The 14225-nt window shown below is 59.6% G+C and overlaps 1 protein-coding gene across 1 annotated transcript in view; it reads right to left on the bottom strand.

Moving 5' to 3' along the window:
• The window catches only part of NCOR2 (nuclear receptor corepressor 2), a 212644-nt gene that overhangs the window by 183123 nt on the left and 15296 nt on the right, over positions 1-14225 (bottom strand).

Genomic DNA, 14225 nt, shown 5'->3' with positions numbered 1-14225 from the left:
GGGATGGCGTGGCCCACTGGTCTGTGCCTGGGGTGCTGGATGCATTAGGCCAAGCACTTCCCCGCCACAGCCCAGCGAGGCGGGCACTCTACCACAAGTGACAGAGAGGGACACTGAGGCTCAGAGGACCAAAGTCTCCTGCCCCCACCCCCGTCAGTCCCCCCGCCAGGAAGTCACAGAGCTGGGACTCCAACCTGGGCTGTGTGGTTACAATCAGCAGGGCCACGGAGGAGCTGGGGGCCCAGATCATGGTGTCACTGTGAACCCCCCATGAACCTCCCAGAGGGCCCTGTGAACACGCAGGGGACCCCTAAAGGAGTGCACCTGCTATTCTCACTCACAAATTTCCGCATCACCATTCAAAGTCAGAAACAGTCAGGTTTCTACCAGGTCCCCTAGGAGGGTCAACAAAGGGTTCAAGTCCCAGGTCTTAGCTTATATTCCGTGTCCAGAATATATAATGGGGGTGCCTGGGTGGCTCAGTTGGTTAAGCGACTGCCTTCGGCTCAGGTCATGATCCTGGAGTCCCTGGATCGAGTCCCGCATCGGGCTCCCTGCTCAGCAGGGAGTCTGCTTCGCCCTCTGACCCTACCCCCTCTCATGTGCTCTCTCTCTCTCAAATAAATAAATAAAATCTTTAAAAAAAAAAAAAACAGAATATATAATGGACACCCACAAAGAAACAGGAGAGAGCCAGTCAACCCAACAGAAAAACGGACCAAAGACTTGACGGCACTTCACAAAAGTCAATATACAAACGGCCCATAAGAACATGAGAAAGTGCTCGATTGCACTCATCACAGGGAAAGCGCAAGTTACAGCCCTCAGGGGCCACCGCACACCCACCTGGAAGGCTAAGATTAAAGACGGAGGGACACCAAGTGTCTCGTGATCATGGGACCCGGCAATCTCACCCCTGGCCCGTTCCGCAAGAGAAATGAATCCACAGCTCACAAAAAAACTGGGAACAATCCAGCCATCCACCAACAGGTGCACCCTAGAATACTGCTCATCCCCAGTAACCTGTGACCAAGTAGGGGCGCACACAATCAGGGCCAGGGACCTCAGGCTCTTGTGCCAAGCACCAACGCCAGGCTCAAAGGGCTGCACACGGCTGCCCGCGCCCTCGTTCCACGCACACGATTCTGGGAAAGGCAAAACTCAACTTTCACGTGCAGAGAGGCCCACAGAGGTGGTCACCCCAGAACAGAAAGGAGATTCCCACAAAAAGTCAGAATGCTGATCACCACGGGGGCCAAGGTGGGGGGTGACATGGTGTCCACTTTATAATTATTCATTCATCTGCACCCATGTGTTTTTGTTATTGTGTTAGCTTTTACACAGGAAAAAAATGTAAAGAAATAGTACAGTGGGCAGAGCACTGGGCAGAGAGTCCAGAAAGCTGGCTCTGGTCCCACAAACAGCTGTGACCTTGGGCAAGCCCCCAGCAAGCTCTGAGCTCAGTCTTCCCATCCAGAAAATGGGCCCACTCCCACGATGTCTCCATGGCAGGCTCCTACGCCAACATCTCAATATCCAGTGGGCTTTCCAGGACCTCCTTCTCCACCCGTGCAAGCGGGGACGCCCGCTCTCACAGTGCTGGGAACAGCTCCATGCAGGGCTCGGGCTCCACAGCCAGGCTCCCTGGGTTCAAACAGGGACTCTGCCCTTCCTAGCTGTGCACCCTTGGATGAGTTGCTTCGCCTCCCGAGCCTCAGTATCCCCAGCTCTGAAGTGGGGGCAGTGGTAAATGCACGGGCCTCAGAGTGGATGTAAAATGCTTGCAGAGCACACCACAAGTGAGTGCTCAGTTACCGCCGGGCGCTACCATTACCCCTACCGACGGGCTGGTGGCAAAGCTCCAGGAGCCCGTCTGCCCTGGCAGGCCCTTCAGATCCCAAAGAGCCCTAAAAGGGGCAGCTGAGGGTGGCTCAAGGGGGACAACCCCACCCTTTCTTTTCATCCCCTTCTTTTTTGTTGTTGAGTTTTTTTCTTTTTTCATTACGGTGCCCCAGGCTTGGCACTTGATCCTGCCATCTACAGAGGCTCCAGAGACAGGCCCCCCACGGGAAGGCTGGGAACACGGAGGGCCCAGGCACGTCCCCATAGCCATCCAGAAGTGGGTTCCCAAAAGCCCCGTAAAGGGCTCAGGCAGGGTCAGGCAGGCCACAGCTGGGGGCTCAGACCCCATCTTCTGTGCACCTTCTCCCAACTCCAGCCAGCTCTTCTGCAATCCCCAGACACAGAGCACCCGGCAGCAGGAGGTCAGGACCAGCCCAGCCCATCCCAGGGTGATACAGCCCAGGGGGGGATACGAGCCATCTCCCAGCAATGACTGAGCAACACACAAGTCCAGAGAGCCTAGAGAATTCACCGGGGCTTCCCAGGAGAAGACACAGGGGTGGGGGGCGGGTGGGAGCAGAGAACAGAGGACCAAGGGCCGACGTGGCAAGGAACTCAGATCCACACGTGTGAACTCAGGGAGACATGGCTGGTCACAAAGAGCCCGGCAGACAGCAGCTTTACTCCCAGAGCGGTGAGACCCTCCAGAGGGTTCTGCATGCCCAGAAGGCACAGGCTCCCACTGGGATTTGGAGAGAGCATTGCAGCCGAGCAGTGGAGGGTGGAAGCCAGGGACCAAGGGGAGGCTCCAGCACCAGCCCAGGAGGGTCCCCAGCAGAGGCAGGAGAAGTGGATGGGACGGAGCACCCCGCAAGGAGAATCCACCAGGCAGGCAAGGCAGGAGGGAAGGAGCTGGGCTGGCCAGCTTGGACAGGGGTCAGGGAGCCCTGGTCAGCTCTGGGTAGGGGAGGGAGAAGAGAAACAGAGCCCCCTGCGCCCTGTCTGTGTTCCAACAGCTTCTCACGGGCACTCGGGTAATCCTCATGACCCCCAGGACCTCTGCTTTCCAGCCCAGGCAGCTGAGGCTCAGAGAGTGGAGGTAATTTACCCAAGGTCACACCACCAGAAAGTGAAGGAGCTGTGATTTGAACCCGGGTTCACGCCCTTTGGGTCTTGGGAGCCAGAACACGAGGCAGGGCAGCCGGGGAGGCCGTTGCTGGAGTTCCCCCAGCATGGACGGGGCTCGCACCTCCCTGGACAGAGCTGCATGTCCCCAGGACCTCCCTCTGCCCTGGGTCCTCTGCCCAGCAGCCTCGGGGGCCCAGCCATGCTCCACACCCCTCGGCCTCACCCACCGTCTCCCTCATGCTGGTGCTGACACACGCGTTCACGCCCGTGCACACCCTCAGCCGCTCGCCCGCTGGCTCACTGCCTCATCCCCCCACGTGCTCTCACCCCGGTCCATGCTCAAGGGCACCTCGCGCTCGCTCACATCCGTGCGTGCGGGCTTCACTCACCGAGCGCGTGGAAGGACTGGGTGCCCTTCCTCCTCTGCTCCCCTGGCCGCCCTGGGCTGGCCCAGGCCACAGATGCTGAGTTCCAGCCCCTTCCTGTCCTCCTCTTCTCCCGGGGGCTGACCAGATTTGTTTCCCAGCAAAGCAGATCCGAGGAGGGCTCCTTCTCCCAAACCCACCGCAACTCTAGCTCAAGGACGTCAGTGAACCCCAAGGCCCATGGGCTGAGACTCGTCCCCCCAGCCCCGCAACAAGCCCCTTCGGGCCTCTGCCAAATGCACCCTCACTCTCCTCCTCTGCCCTCCCAGAAGGAGCACAAGCACCGCTTTTTCCTCCTCTGGGAAGCCCGCCCAGATCACCCCCGCCAGAGAGCCTGGCCCAACGTGTCCATCTGCCCCACTCAGACAGGAAGCCACCAGCCCAAGGCCACAGAGCCCGGAGAGGACAGAGCCAACCGGAATTCAAACGCCAAGGTGGCTGTTTCACTTCGACCGGGGCACTGTCACCCTCCAGCCAGTCCACAAGCTTGACAAAGCCCCTGCACAGGGATGCAGCCAGGAACACAAACGCCCAGGGCTCCAGGGTACACGGGCACGTCCGCCCACACCCACACTCCCAACAGGCGCATCAGTAAATGAACAGGGTGACTTCAAAGAGCAGTGCTGGGCAGAAACCAGAGAGAACCTGCAATGAAGGGCATGGGGGGCGGGGCGGGGACAGTCTCCCCAGGAGGTGACACTGGAGACCAGGGCTGTAGGTCTAGAAGCAGCTGGCCCTGCAGAGATAGGCAAGAAGGGCACTCCAGGAGGAGGGCACAGCAAATGCAAAGGCCTAGAGGTGGGAACCAGCTAAACTGGAAGCAGTCAGAAGGGCCAGGAGGTGGAAAGACGGAGGGAGAGGGCTCCTGGGTTTTATCTCCAGGGCAAGGCCACAGGGCTGGAGAGGCACACCGTGATCTAACACAAAACTGAGTAGGAACAATGTGAGGCAGGGCTGGTGAGGACAGGTCTAGGTCAATCCCCAAGGGCTTCTTGGAGGTAGCGACCTCCTGCCCAGGCCCAGTCTCGGGCCTCCTCCTGCACTGGAGTCTCTCTTAAAGTCAGAGCCTAAGGGCTCAGGCTCAGGGCCAGGTAAGCATCGCTGGCTGGACTCCAGCACCTCCAGGCCTTTCTCACCAGGCCCCACCACGGCAACCCAGGGGCAAGTCCCCAACCCTGCTGGCCCCTCGAGGCCGTGGTGTGATGCCAGGCCTTTACCCCCACCTGCTTCCGGAGCAGGGGGCTACAGGCCCCCACCCACAAACACACGGAACAAATCCTCTCTCCCAACCCAGCCTCCTCCCGGCCTCCCTGCAGGGGCAGCACCGTGGTCAGGGCCCCGGGAGGCACATTTTCGAGGTGCAGAAAAGAGAACAAGGTGTTGACAGAGCACCCACGGTGCCCACAGACAATGGGCGAGGTGGGGCCAGAGGCAGCCCGGGTTCCAGTCCTGCTCAAGCCACTCGTCTCCCTGTGCCCCACCTGTAACCCGAGGGGTGGGCACAGTGTCCCCAACCCCCTGTACAGTGCGGTGCCCGCTGAATAAGCCGATACAGAACAGCACGCAGCATGGCACAGGTGCTCAACCAACTTACCGTCACAACAAGTACCTTCAACGTGTCCCCCTGCTCAGGGCCCCAGAGCAGTGCTCCAAGAGAAACAGGGAAAGGGAGAGATGACCCCTGTTCCAAGGGTCTCAGCTGGAAACTCATGGAACAAGGGCTAGAATTGGATGCTTCCTTGACTCTCCTAGGACACCAGCAAATTTCTCCCTAATATGCTCATTTCACAGTGAGGCAGACTGAGGCCCACATTGGACAGGTCTGTGCCTGCAGCTTGATGATAGCAAGCGGTCTCTCCAGAGATCTCCTACACATTCCTCAAAGCCCAGCTCTATCATGCTGTCTCCCCTCCCCCTGCTCCCAACGAGTAAGCCTTTCTGGACAATCCAGGCATGTTCTGGCCCTCACTGCCACCCCGCCCAAAGGCTCTGTCTGGCCACCCCCAGCAGACCCTGAGTCTCGCAGGAAAGGACCTGATCCATCCCTCCCTGAGGCCACAAATCTCTGCCCAAAGCCAGAGGCAGGGGAGGACCAGGAGGGTGAGGCTCAGATTAGAAGAAGCTGGGTATGCAGGAGGGGCACACACACAGTGGGGCCAACACCACGGGCTGCAGCTGACGGTAGGGCTGAGACAGGGCCTGGCACACAGTGGGCCCAACCAGCTCACAAGAGACCCAACCCAGAGTCCAGCACACAGCGGGTGCATCATGGGGCTACGCACACAGTGGGGCCCTGGGTCTGCCTTCTGTCTTCCACCAATCCCCTCCCCCGACACACCACCCCACCCCACCATGCACCTCCCACACCCACCAGAATCCCACCATGCGTACAAGCCCTCTTCCTCCAGGCAGCCCTCCCTCCTGCAACAACCGATCTGACAGCAGCCACAAAACCAACAACTAATAAGAACAGTGGTCATAACTAACGCTCAGCTACTCAGCGCCAGCCCCAGGCCGAGCCTTTACTTGCTAAACTCCAACAACCCTTCCAGCAGCGGGTGTTTTACTGATGAGAAAATGGAGACCCAGAGAGGTTGAGTCAGAGAGTGGAGAAGTCAGGATGGGAGCCCCAGCAGTCTTAACCCCTGCACCGGGGCTGAGCATCAGGGATGTCACGGTCAGGGGCAACCTGCCCCTGTGTTCGCTCAGACTCTGGGCCAGGCAGCACAGATCCAACTTAATCCTTCCTGCAGCCTCCCTCTGGAGCCGCTGCTGCCCGGCTCCCCGACGGACAGACTGAGGCTCCAAAAGGGGACCTCACGGCTGACTGCCACGTCCCTCCGTGGTCCCCACGGTCAGGACAGACACACAGACTGGGACCCCACAAGGAGCAGGGGTGACGACTCACCAGCAGCCTCCCGGCCCCCAGACATCACTGCCCGCCCAGGGCAGCCGCAGGCAGGGCTGGGACCAGGCAGGACCCTCAGGGCCGGCCCTCAGGGGGAGATGCTCCGCCTGCAGCCCCCACCTTCCCATTTCCAAGCCCCTCAGCAAGCACAGGGCAAGTTCTACAGAATCACCCAGAGCCCAGGGACCACTGCGGGGCCTGCCCCTCCGAAGAAAGGGAAGGGGTGCCCATGCGAGCCTCTGCATGGCCCCCAACAGCCAGCAGTGTGAGCCGTGCCGGACAGCTCTGCAGAGGCCATCAACGAGGCGGGCGCTGGCCCCCACGGGACAAGCATGACCTCCAGAAGCAGGCCCTGCAGGTTGGATCTGGGGGCTTCAGGCACCAGGCCAGGGCCCTGAGGCCTTCTGGGGTGGGAGGAGGCACAGAGGGGGACCAAGGGGAGCCACCCGGGGCCACCCAGCACATCTCATCGCCTCAGGTGAACAGGGGCCCGGGGTGGGCCGTCCCCACCACTGTGGTAGCCAGCAGCCCAGACGGCCGGAGTGGGAGGCAGGCTCTGCGGCCCTTCCATTCAGAAGCCACTGGGACATTTCATTTTCCTTCTCAAGTGACAGCTGGGGCATGCCGGCCCGCGGCGTCTCTCCTAGGAGCTGCAGAGAGGCAGTCACTGCCAGTTGTCCGGGCCTCTGATTCCCCAGCGGCCTGCGGCAGCCAGCAAACACTGCAGGCAGCAGGAGGCAGGGGCACACACTGGCCAGACGGGGCCCTCCCACCAGGACGCTGGCGGCCACAGCCAGGCCAGGGGGTGGGGGTGGACGTGGACAGAGCCTTGGGAAGGACAAAGAGGAGGAGCGGTGGGGGCCCCACAGAGGGGGATGCACGGCTCCGTCCAAAGGGGGACAGAGCCCATCCAACGGTGGGGGACACAGCCCCACTCGAGGGGCCCCAAGGTCCACGCAAGGGGGGCACACGGTCAGGGAGAGAAGGGAGGAGCAGCCCTGATGCGGCCCTGCACACCCCCCGGCCCCCAAGTCCGTCTGTCTGGGCTCTCAAGAGAGGCCTGCACCAGCATCAGGCAAACCACCACACTGGCACCCTCACAGCAACACCCCCTCGGCAGGCATCTGCTGCCAGGCTCTGGACCATCTTCACAGCCCGGCAAGGGGGGGGCACGATCCTGACCTAATTTCCGAGATGGAGAAATGGAGGCCCAGAGAGGTTCGGCAGCCCCACAAGACTGCACAGCCTTCGAGGGGCGGGGTGCGGGGAGATTGGAACCTGGGCATATGCTCAGCCACCCCCTCCTGTACCCTCGACACCCCCAATTTGGCCCCAAACATGCTTCTCTGAAACCTCCTGCCCATCTCCTGGCTCAGGGTGTGGGGCCATCTTCGGGGACAGCAACCGACTGGAGAAATGAGACGCCAGGAAGGAGCCAGAATATCGACTGTTTCTGGAGGGAAGGGGGGGCAGGCGGGGGCCCAGGCGCGTGGCTTCGGCAGCCTGGCTCCCCACCAAGCACAGGCCAAGGCAGGGCAGGCGGTGCAGACCAGGCCGGGAGGGCCAGGGGCTTCCCTCCAGGCCTGTGGAGGCGCCAGCGTGGAGAAGCCATCTGTCCATCCATCTGTCCGTCCACCACCGGCACTGACAGCCCGCAAGGACCTGGAGCTCCCCTCCCGAGGGCTTCACGGTGCCAGGCACACTGTTCAGCCCTCTGTGCCTAGTAACTGGTTAATTCTTACAACCACCCTATGGCCCTCCCCATTTTACAGATGGGGGCAATGAGGCAGCGAGGCAAGAAAGCTCCCCGAGGCTTCCCACAGCTGAGATTTGCATCCAGGCATCCACTATAACCACACACCATTACCTCTGCTGGATACTCCGGCCCAGAAGCCCCCTGTGGGGCAGGAGACAAGAGAGCAGGCTCTCTGCATGGGGTGGAAACTTCCAGAAGCCTCTGGATGCCCTTCAGTGGCCCCCTCGTTGTAAAGATAACTCGGTCTCTGCCCCTTTGAGAGCACAAAGCAAGCACCCCAAGATGTTAGCAGCTGGGTTCCCCCCAGAGAGGCTGTCTGCCACTGGATCCTGATGGTCAGCCAGAAGGAAAACCGCTGCAGAGCCTTCCCTGCCTCCGGCCCCAGGCTCCCCCCACCCCGGAGCGGGGTCTGGACCATTAGTGGCTGCAGGGAGGGGCTGGGGGCTGCCTGGGAGAGCAGGGGTGTCATGGAGCCATCGATCGCCAGAGCAATTAATTGTCCAGGTCAAAAGACGGTAAGAGATTTGTCACCTGGGGCCCAGGGGATATTCCAGGGAACCCAGCAACCCCGGGCAGGCAGGACGGCTCCCACTGATGTGGTCCCGAGAGCGACCAGGGTCCTTGCGCACTTCCTCCCTGTCCTCCGTCCCTCCCTCCCACACCCTCTCCGGGCCTCCCTCTGCATGCCCCCCACTGGCTTGCGTGCTGGACAACAGCCCCAGCCCCAGCCTCCGTGACCTACGAAGCAGGAGGGACCACACAATCCTTGAGGCAGTGTTCACTGCACAGATGGGACAGTAAGGCCCAGCAAGGGAGCCCATACCCAGAGTCCCTGAAGCCCAGGGCCTGGCCTGACACCCGGATTCACTCCAGGTTCTAGCTGGACGACCCCATGCTCGTGGCTGAACTTCTCCGAGGCTGTTTCCTCAGCTACAAAACAATAATAACCAGAATGGCGAAAATCAGGCTGGCTGAGGCTCAGACTCCAGCCCTGCCATTCTGAAAAGCCTGAGGAAGTCACCTCACCTTACTTCTGCAAACCTCAGTTTCCTCATCTATAAAGCAGGGACGAGGCCAGGACTACTCTGTAGGCCAGCAGGTCACACCGTTCAAGCTCAGGTCAAGCTTGCCATTGGGCCTCCCCAGGGACCGGAGCTCAGCCCCCAATCCTACTCAGACGTCAGTCAACTCCCCCAGCACCTCGGACACCCAGCCTCAGCCCTGGAGCCCGGCTGGGATGAGAAGACCCAGAGCACAGGCTTCCATCCCAGCCTCTACAGCAGGACCCGGTGGGAGATGCAGGCTCAGTGGCCACCACTCATTCACCCACTGGGCTTGGCAGCTGGTCATCCTGGAGAACAGAAGGGCCCTGACACACACACCCTCCACCCAGGTCTGCCATGGAGAGGATGGGGGAGGTGGGTACAGGGCGTGGGCCTCCCCCGAGAGCCTCTACTCTACTGGCTTTTAGCCTCTTGTTTCTGCACTAAATCCCTCCACACACACCCAGACCTGTGCGGTCCCTCACATCCACTGATCGATGTGAGAAACACCAATAAACACCTCCTTCCATGCCCCTACTACACAGATGGGAAAACCAAGGCCCAAGGAAGCCAGCGAGGGATGGCCTCAAACTTGGTTCTTTCTGACTGCTCCCATGAGCAGGAGCTCGGCTCAGCAGGTGTTCAGAAGTCCAGGTCACTGGGGCCAGGGGCAACACTGAGTCAGAGCGAGAAACTCAGCGGAAACTGAAAACAGCCCAGGGGGGCCCCCCGTGCTCCCCAGAGTGAGCCACACTGAATCACAGCACCCAACCCTGTGTTGGAAAGTTCCTGCTTCTGTAGCTGTGGTGAGGGTGGGGACAAAGAACAGCCACTGTGCCTGGGGTCCCTCTCAGGGATCCCACCCACATGGACCCCAACCCAGGGCTCCCCAGGGCCCCTCAGCCCCAGCAAAGCACTGCCCCTCAAGGGTGTTCACAGCTGGAGGGCAGGCAGGCAGGCAAGAGAGCCCCACCCCCGCACAGACCTCTACCACTTTCCTGGCTGGGCTCAGCCGAGACAGGCCCCAGACATGGGGACGTCAGACCCAGCCCCAGGTTCCACTGCTTTCTGGCTGTGTCATCCTGGGCAGGCTGCTTAACTCTGCGCCTGCCCCTAGCCTGTGAAGTAGAAACTCTCACCTCCTGGGGCTGACTTAGAGACTCCGTAAGCAAATGCATACGGTGCCTAGCATACGGTAAGAGCTCAATAAATACATGTCTGTTTCAGTTCCCAGACTGGTTTTCTAGTGTGGTGAAATTCACGTAACATAAAATTAACCATTATAAAGTGAATAACTCAGGGGCGCCTGGGGGGCTCAGTCAGTGAAGCGTCTGCCTTCGGCTCAGGTCACGATCCCGGGCTCCTGGGATCGAGCCCCACATCGGGCTCCCTGCTCAGCGGGGAGCCTGCTTCTCCCTCTGCCCCCCACCCCGGCTCATGATCTCCCTCTCTCAAATAAATAAATAAATAAAATCTTTAAAAGTAAATAAAGTGAACAACTCAGCGGCACCAGTGACATTCAGTGTTGTGCAACTACAACCCCCACCTAGCTCCAGAACATCTCCTGGACCTGAGAGGGAAGGAAGCCCCCTGCCCACGGGCAGTCACCCCCCCCTCCACCATGCCCCCAGCCCCCCGCTTCAGCAACCACTCATCTGTACCCCGCCTCTACAAGTTTGCTTGTTCGGGGCATTTCTTATCAACAGAGTCACACACCGTGTGGCCTTCTGTGTCTGGGTCCTCTCACTCCACATCGTGTTTGCAAGGTTTGTCCGCATTATAAATGTACCAGTGCTTCATTCCTGTTTCTGACTGACTAGCATTCATCATGTGACTAAATCGATAATATGGTTTTAAAATAAGAAAAATAAATGGCATAAATAATACAGAAACGCAACATGACAAGCTACATATATATACACGTAGACATAAAAGATTTAAAAATCCATCAAATTATAAAATAAGTAAGCGAAATGACGGTAGGGGATGTGGAATCTGGTCAGTGGGAGGAGCCCGCTAGCCAGAGGGAGGGGACAGTGGGAGCCCCAGGGCCTCCCTGGTCCAGGCCCTGCTGTGCTGTGCTCTGCAACCCGGGGCCAATTCCTCACAGGCGCTGGGCCTCGGCCTCGCCATCGGTAAAGAAGGGCACTGGGAGGGATGCTTTCAAGGGGAGCTCCCACCGCAGCAACGGCGTTCCCAGTGCCTCCAACTGGCTCTCAGCCCTGGGGGAGCGGAGGGGAAGAAGCTACGGCAGCCAGGCTGTGGGAAGCCCGCAGGTGTGGGGACACGTCACGGACGCAAGCTGACGGCCGCCCCGCACTGGGAACAGAAACGAGCAACTCTGGGATGCCCAGTCAGCCTGCTCGGGGGCACACTCTGGGCCACGGCAATGTGGAGCCAGCACGGAAAGGGGACCTAGGTCTGCCCTGCCCTCCCCCGCCCAGAGCACCACCTAGATGCTGAGCTCCTGAGGCCCGACACCAGGTTCTGGCGCTTTGGGCCGGATCACTGTTCCCTGGGGGGGCTGCTCTGTGCCCTGCAGGATGCGTACAGCGTCCTTGGCCCCTGAAGCACCCCCCGCCCCCCCTCCCCGCCTTGGGACAACCGGAAGTATCTTTAGCATTGCCAAATGAACCCTGAGGCCAACATCAGCCCGCTGACCGCATCTGCACCCTGACCCCCTCAGAGCCTCTCTCCCCGGGCAGGAAGGAGCAGGCACCAGTCCGGCCGGTTCCAGACAGGCTGGAAGCCACTGAGGGACAAGGGCCCCGTGTCCAGCACCCGTCCTCCCCTGCCCCCCACGTCAGGCCCACGGAGACCTGGCCCCGGCCAGGCTCCATCTCGCTGCAAAGGGACCCATCTGGCCATCGACACAAACCGACCGAGCCCCTACTATGTGCCGGCACCGTTCCAGTCACCAGGGGCCCAGCAGCGGACAAGATGGACACAGCACCTGCCGCCTGGGAAGTGACCTCGGACGTGGGAAGGCCACCAAAACCTGAGGGAATAAAGCCACCGAGGGGCTTCACACTCACTACAGACAGCAAGTGGGGAGCCCTCCCGGGTGACATCTGAGACCAATGGCAGCAACGGAGCATGCCAGGCAGGGGGGCAGCAAGTGCAAAAGCCGGGGTGCGGAGAGGGGTGAATGCAGCAGGCGCTGCCCAGGCCCCGGGGCCTCTGGCTTCATCCTCCAAGGAGGAGGCAGGGCCTGCAGAGCCAGACACGGAAGAGTCTCCTCCTTCAGACAGGGTCTCTCCGCCTGCAGCATGGAGGACAGATCCAGGGGACAAGAGTGGATTCAGGGGCCAGGGGGAGGCTACCGCACACATCCAAGCCAGACGGGGGCCCGGTCTGCCCTCACTGGTTTCGTTACTGTGGGTGGGAAACTGGAGAGGGTCTCTGCGGCGGGCATCCCACTCCCCAGCACGTTACGGTGAGCCAGCATCACCCAGACTGCACAAAGGGCCTGCAGCAAAGTGGTCGTCTGACTGCCGTTACTATCACCGTTTTCTTGTGGTGAGGGCACAGGGGGTCTCGGAACATGCCAGAAACGTACAGGGGCGATCACGGCGGTCCTCCGACAGCCACTCAGCCGAGGAAACAGGCCCCCGCCACGAAAGTCAGCCTCCACAATTCTCAAATGACCCGGCCATTAAAAAAAAACCTGCCAGAACCAATCCAAACACTTGCCTTTATTTTTTTTTTTAAGTCACTTTCATATATTTCCGGTACCGAAACCTTTCTGAGCTCACTTCTCTCAAATCTCTACTTACTCATTCTGAGTGGGAGCCAGCAGCATCTTCCTTCCATTTCCCTTTATACTACAACTAGGGCATTACATTGATTTTTCTTGTTGTTGTTAATTCTGTGTAAAGTCAAGACTGTACGAAGGAGGAATTTCAGGGCCCAAGAATACAAGGGGATTTTCCACATATATACTGCAAATATTGTTGGGGGTGGGGGGGTCAGAATGCTGTGTGGCCCTGGGAAAGTTAGCTGACCTCTCTGAGCCTTGACAGCTTGCCCGTCATACAGGGAAAGTGATGATCATTGCTAGCTCATGCGATTGAAAGGGTCCAATGAATTACTGTGGCATGTGCCTGCCCCTATTAGACCAGCATCAAAAGCACACAGTCTGAACACGCAGCTGAGGGGGGCTGGAGGCAGGTGGGGCAAAAGCCCCCAGCACAGGCCCCAGCTGGGCAAAGAGTGGAGGATAAAATCCCGAACTCCCTGCCTGGGCCAGGTGGCTCATCGCCTGCCTGGCTTTCATCTCCAAGAGATAAGCCGCCTGCTCAAGTTCACGTTCAGGATCAAATGAACCCACTTAATCGCCTTAGGGATCTCCACTGAGCCAGCTCCTTACAGGCCTGGGGAGGAAGACAGCTGAGCTCCTGCCCACCGAGACCCCCACCCGCATGGCCAGTCACAGAGAGGATGCCGTGGGCACTCCACCAGCACACCCTACCCCCTGCCCAGCTGGCTGCAATGACCCAAGGGCAGATGCTTGCACACTTGGCCTTCAGAGTCTATGCACACATCATCTGCCCACCGTCACGAAGCACCTACCGTGTGCCGTATGCCTGAGCAAAGAACTCGCTAATCCCCACGGCAGCCCAGATCAGTGCTACCACAAACACCGGCTCTCCAGGTGGGGACACTGTGGCCTGGAAAGGAAACAGCCAGCCCAAGGTGATGGAGTTCCTCATGGGGTCACCTGCAACCCTCAGGACAACCTTTGTCCCCATCTCATAGAGGGGGGGGAGACTAAGGCAGGAATGGGGCTTAAGTCACCACCATATCCCAAGGCTGAGCTGGGGTGAGTGAGCAGAGTGTCCAGCTATGCCTGGGACAAACAAGAAGGGGAGCCGCCTGCCTGCCTTGTTCCCAGACGAATCCTAGCACCTAGGACAGCTCCCAGCACACAGTAGGTACTTAACGAAAGCATCCGAATGAAGAAAATCTTTTTTTTTAAAGATTTTATTTATTTATTTGACAGAGAGATAGAGCCAGAGAGCACAAGCAGAGGAAATGGCAGAGGGAGAGGGGGAAGCAGGCTCTGCACTGAGCAGGGAGCCCGATGCGGGACTCGATCCCAGGACCCTGGGATCATGACCTGA

Source organism: Zalophus californianus, chromosome 14, assembly GCF_009762305.2.
Source record: "Zalophus californianus isolate mZalCal1 chromosome 14, mZalCal1.pri.v2, whole genome shotgun sequence".
NCBI classification, from domain to species: Eukaryota; Metazoa; Chordata; class Mammalia; order Carnivora; family Otariidae; genus Zalophus; species Zalophus californianus.
This window is presented reverse-complemented; position numbering and strand designations above follow the sequence as displayed.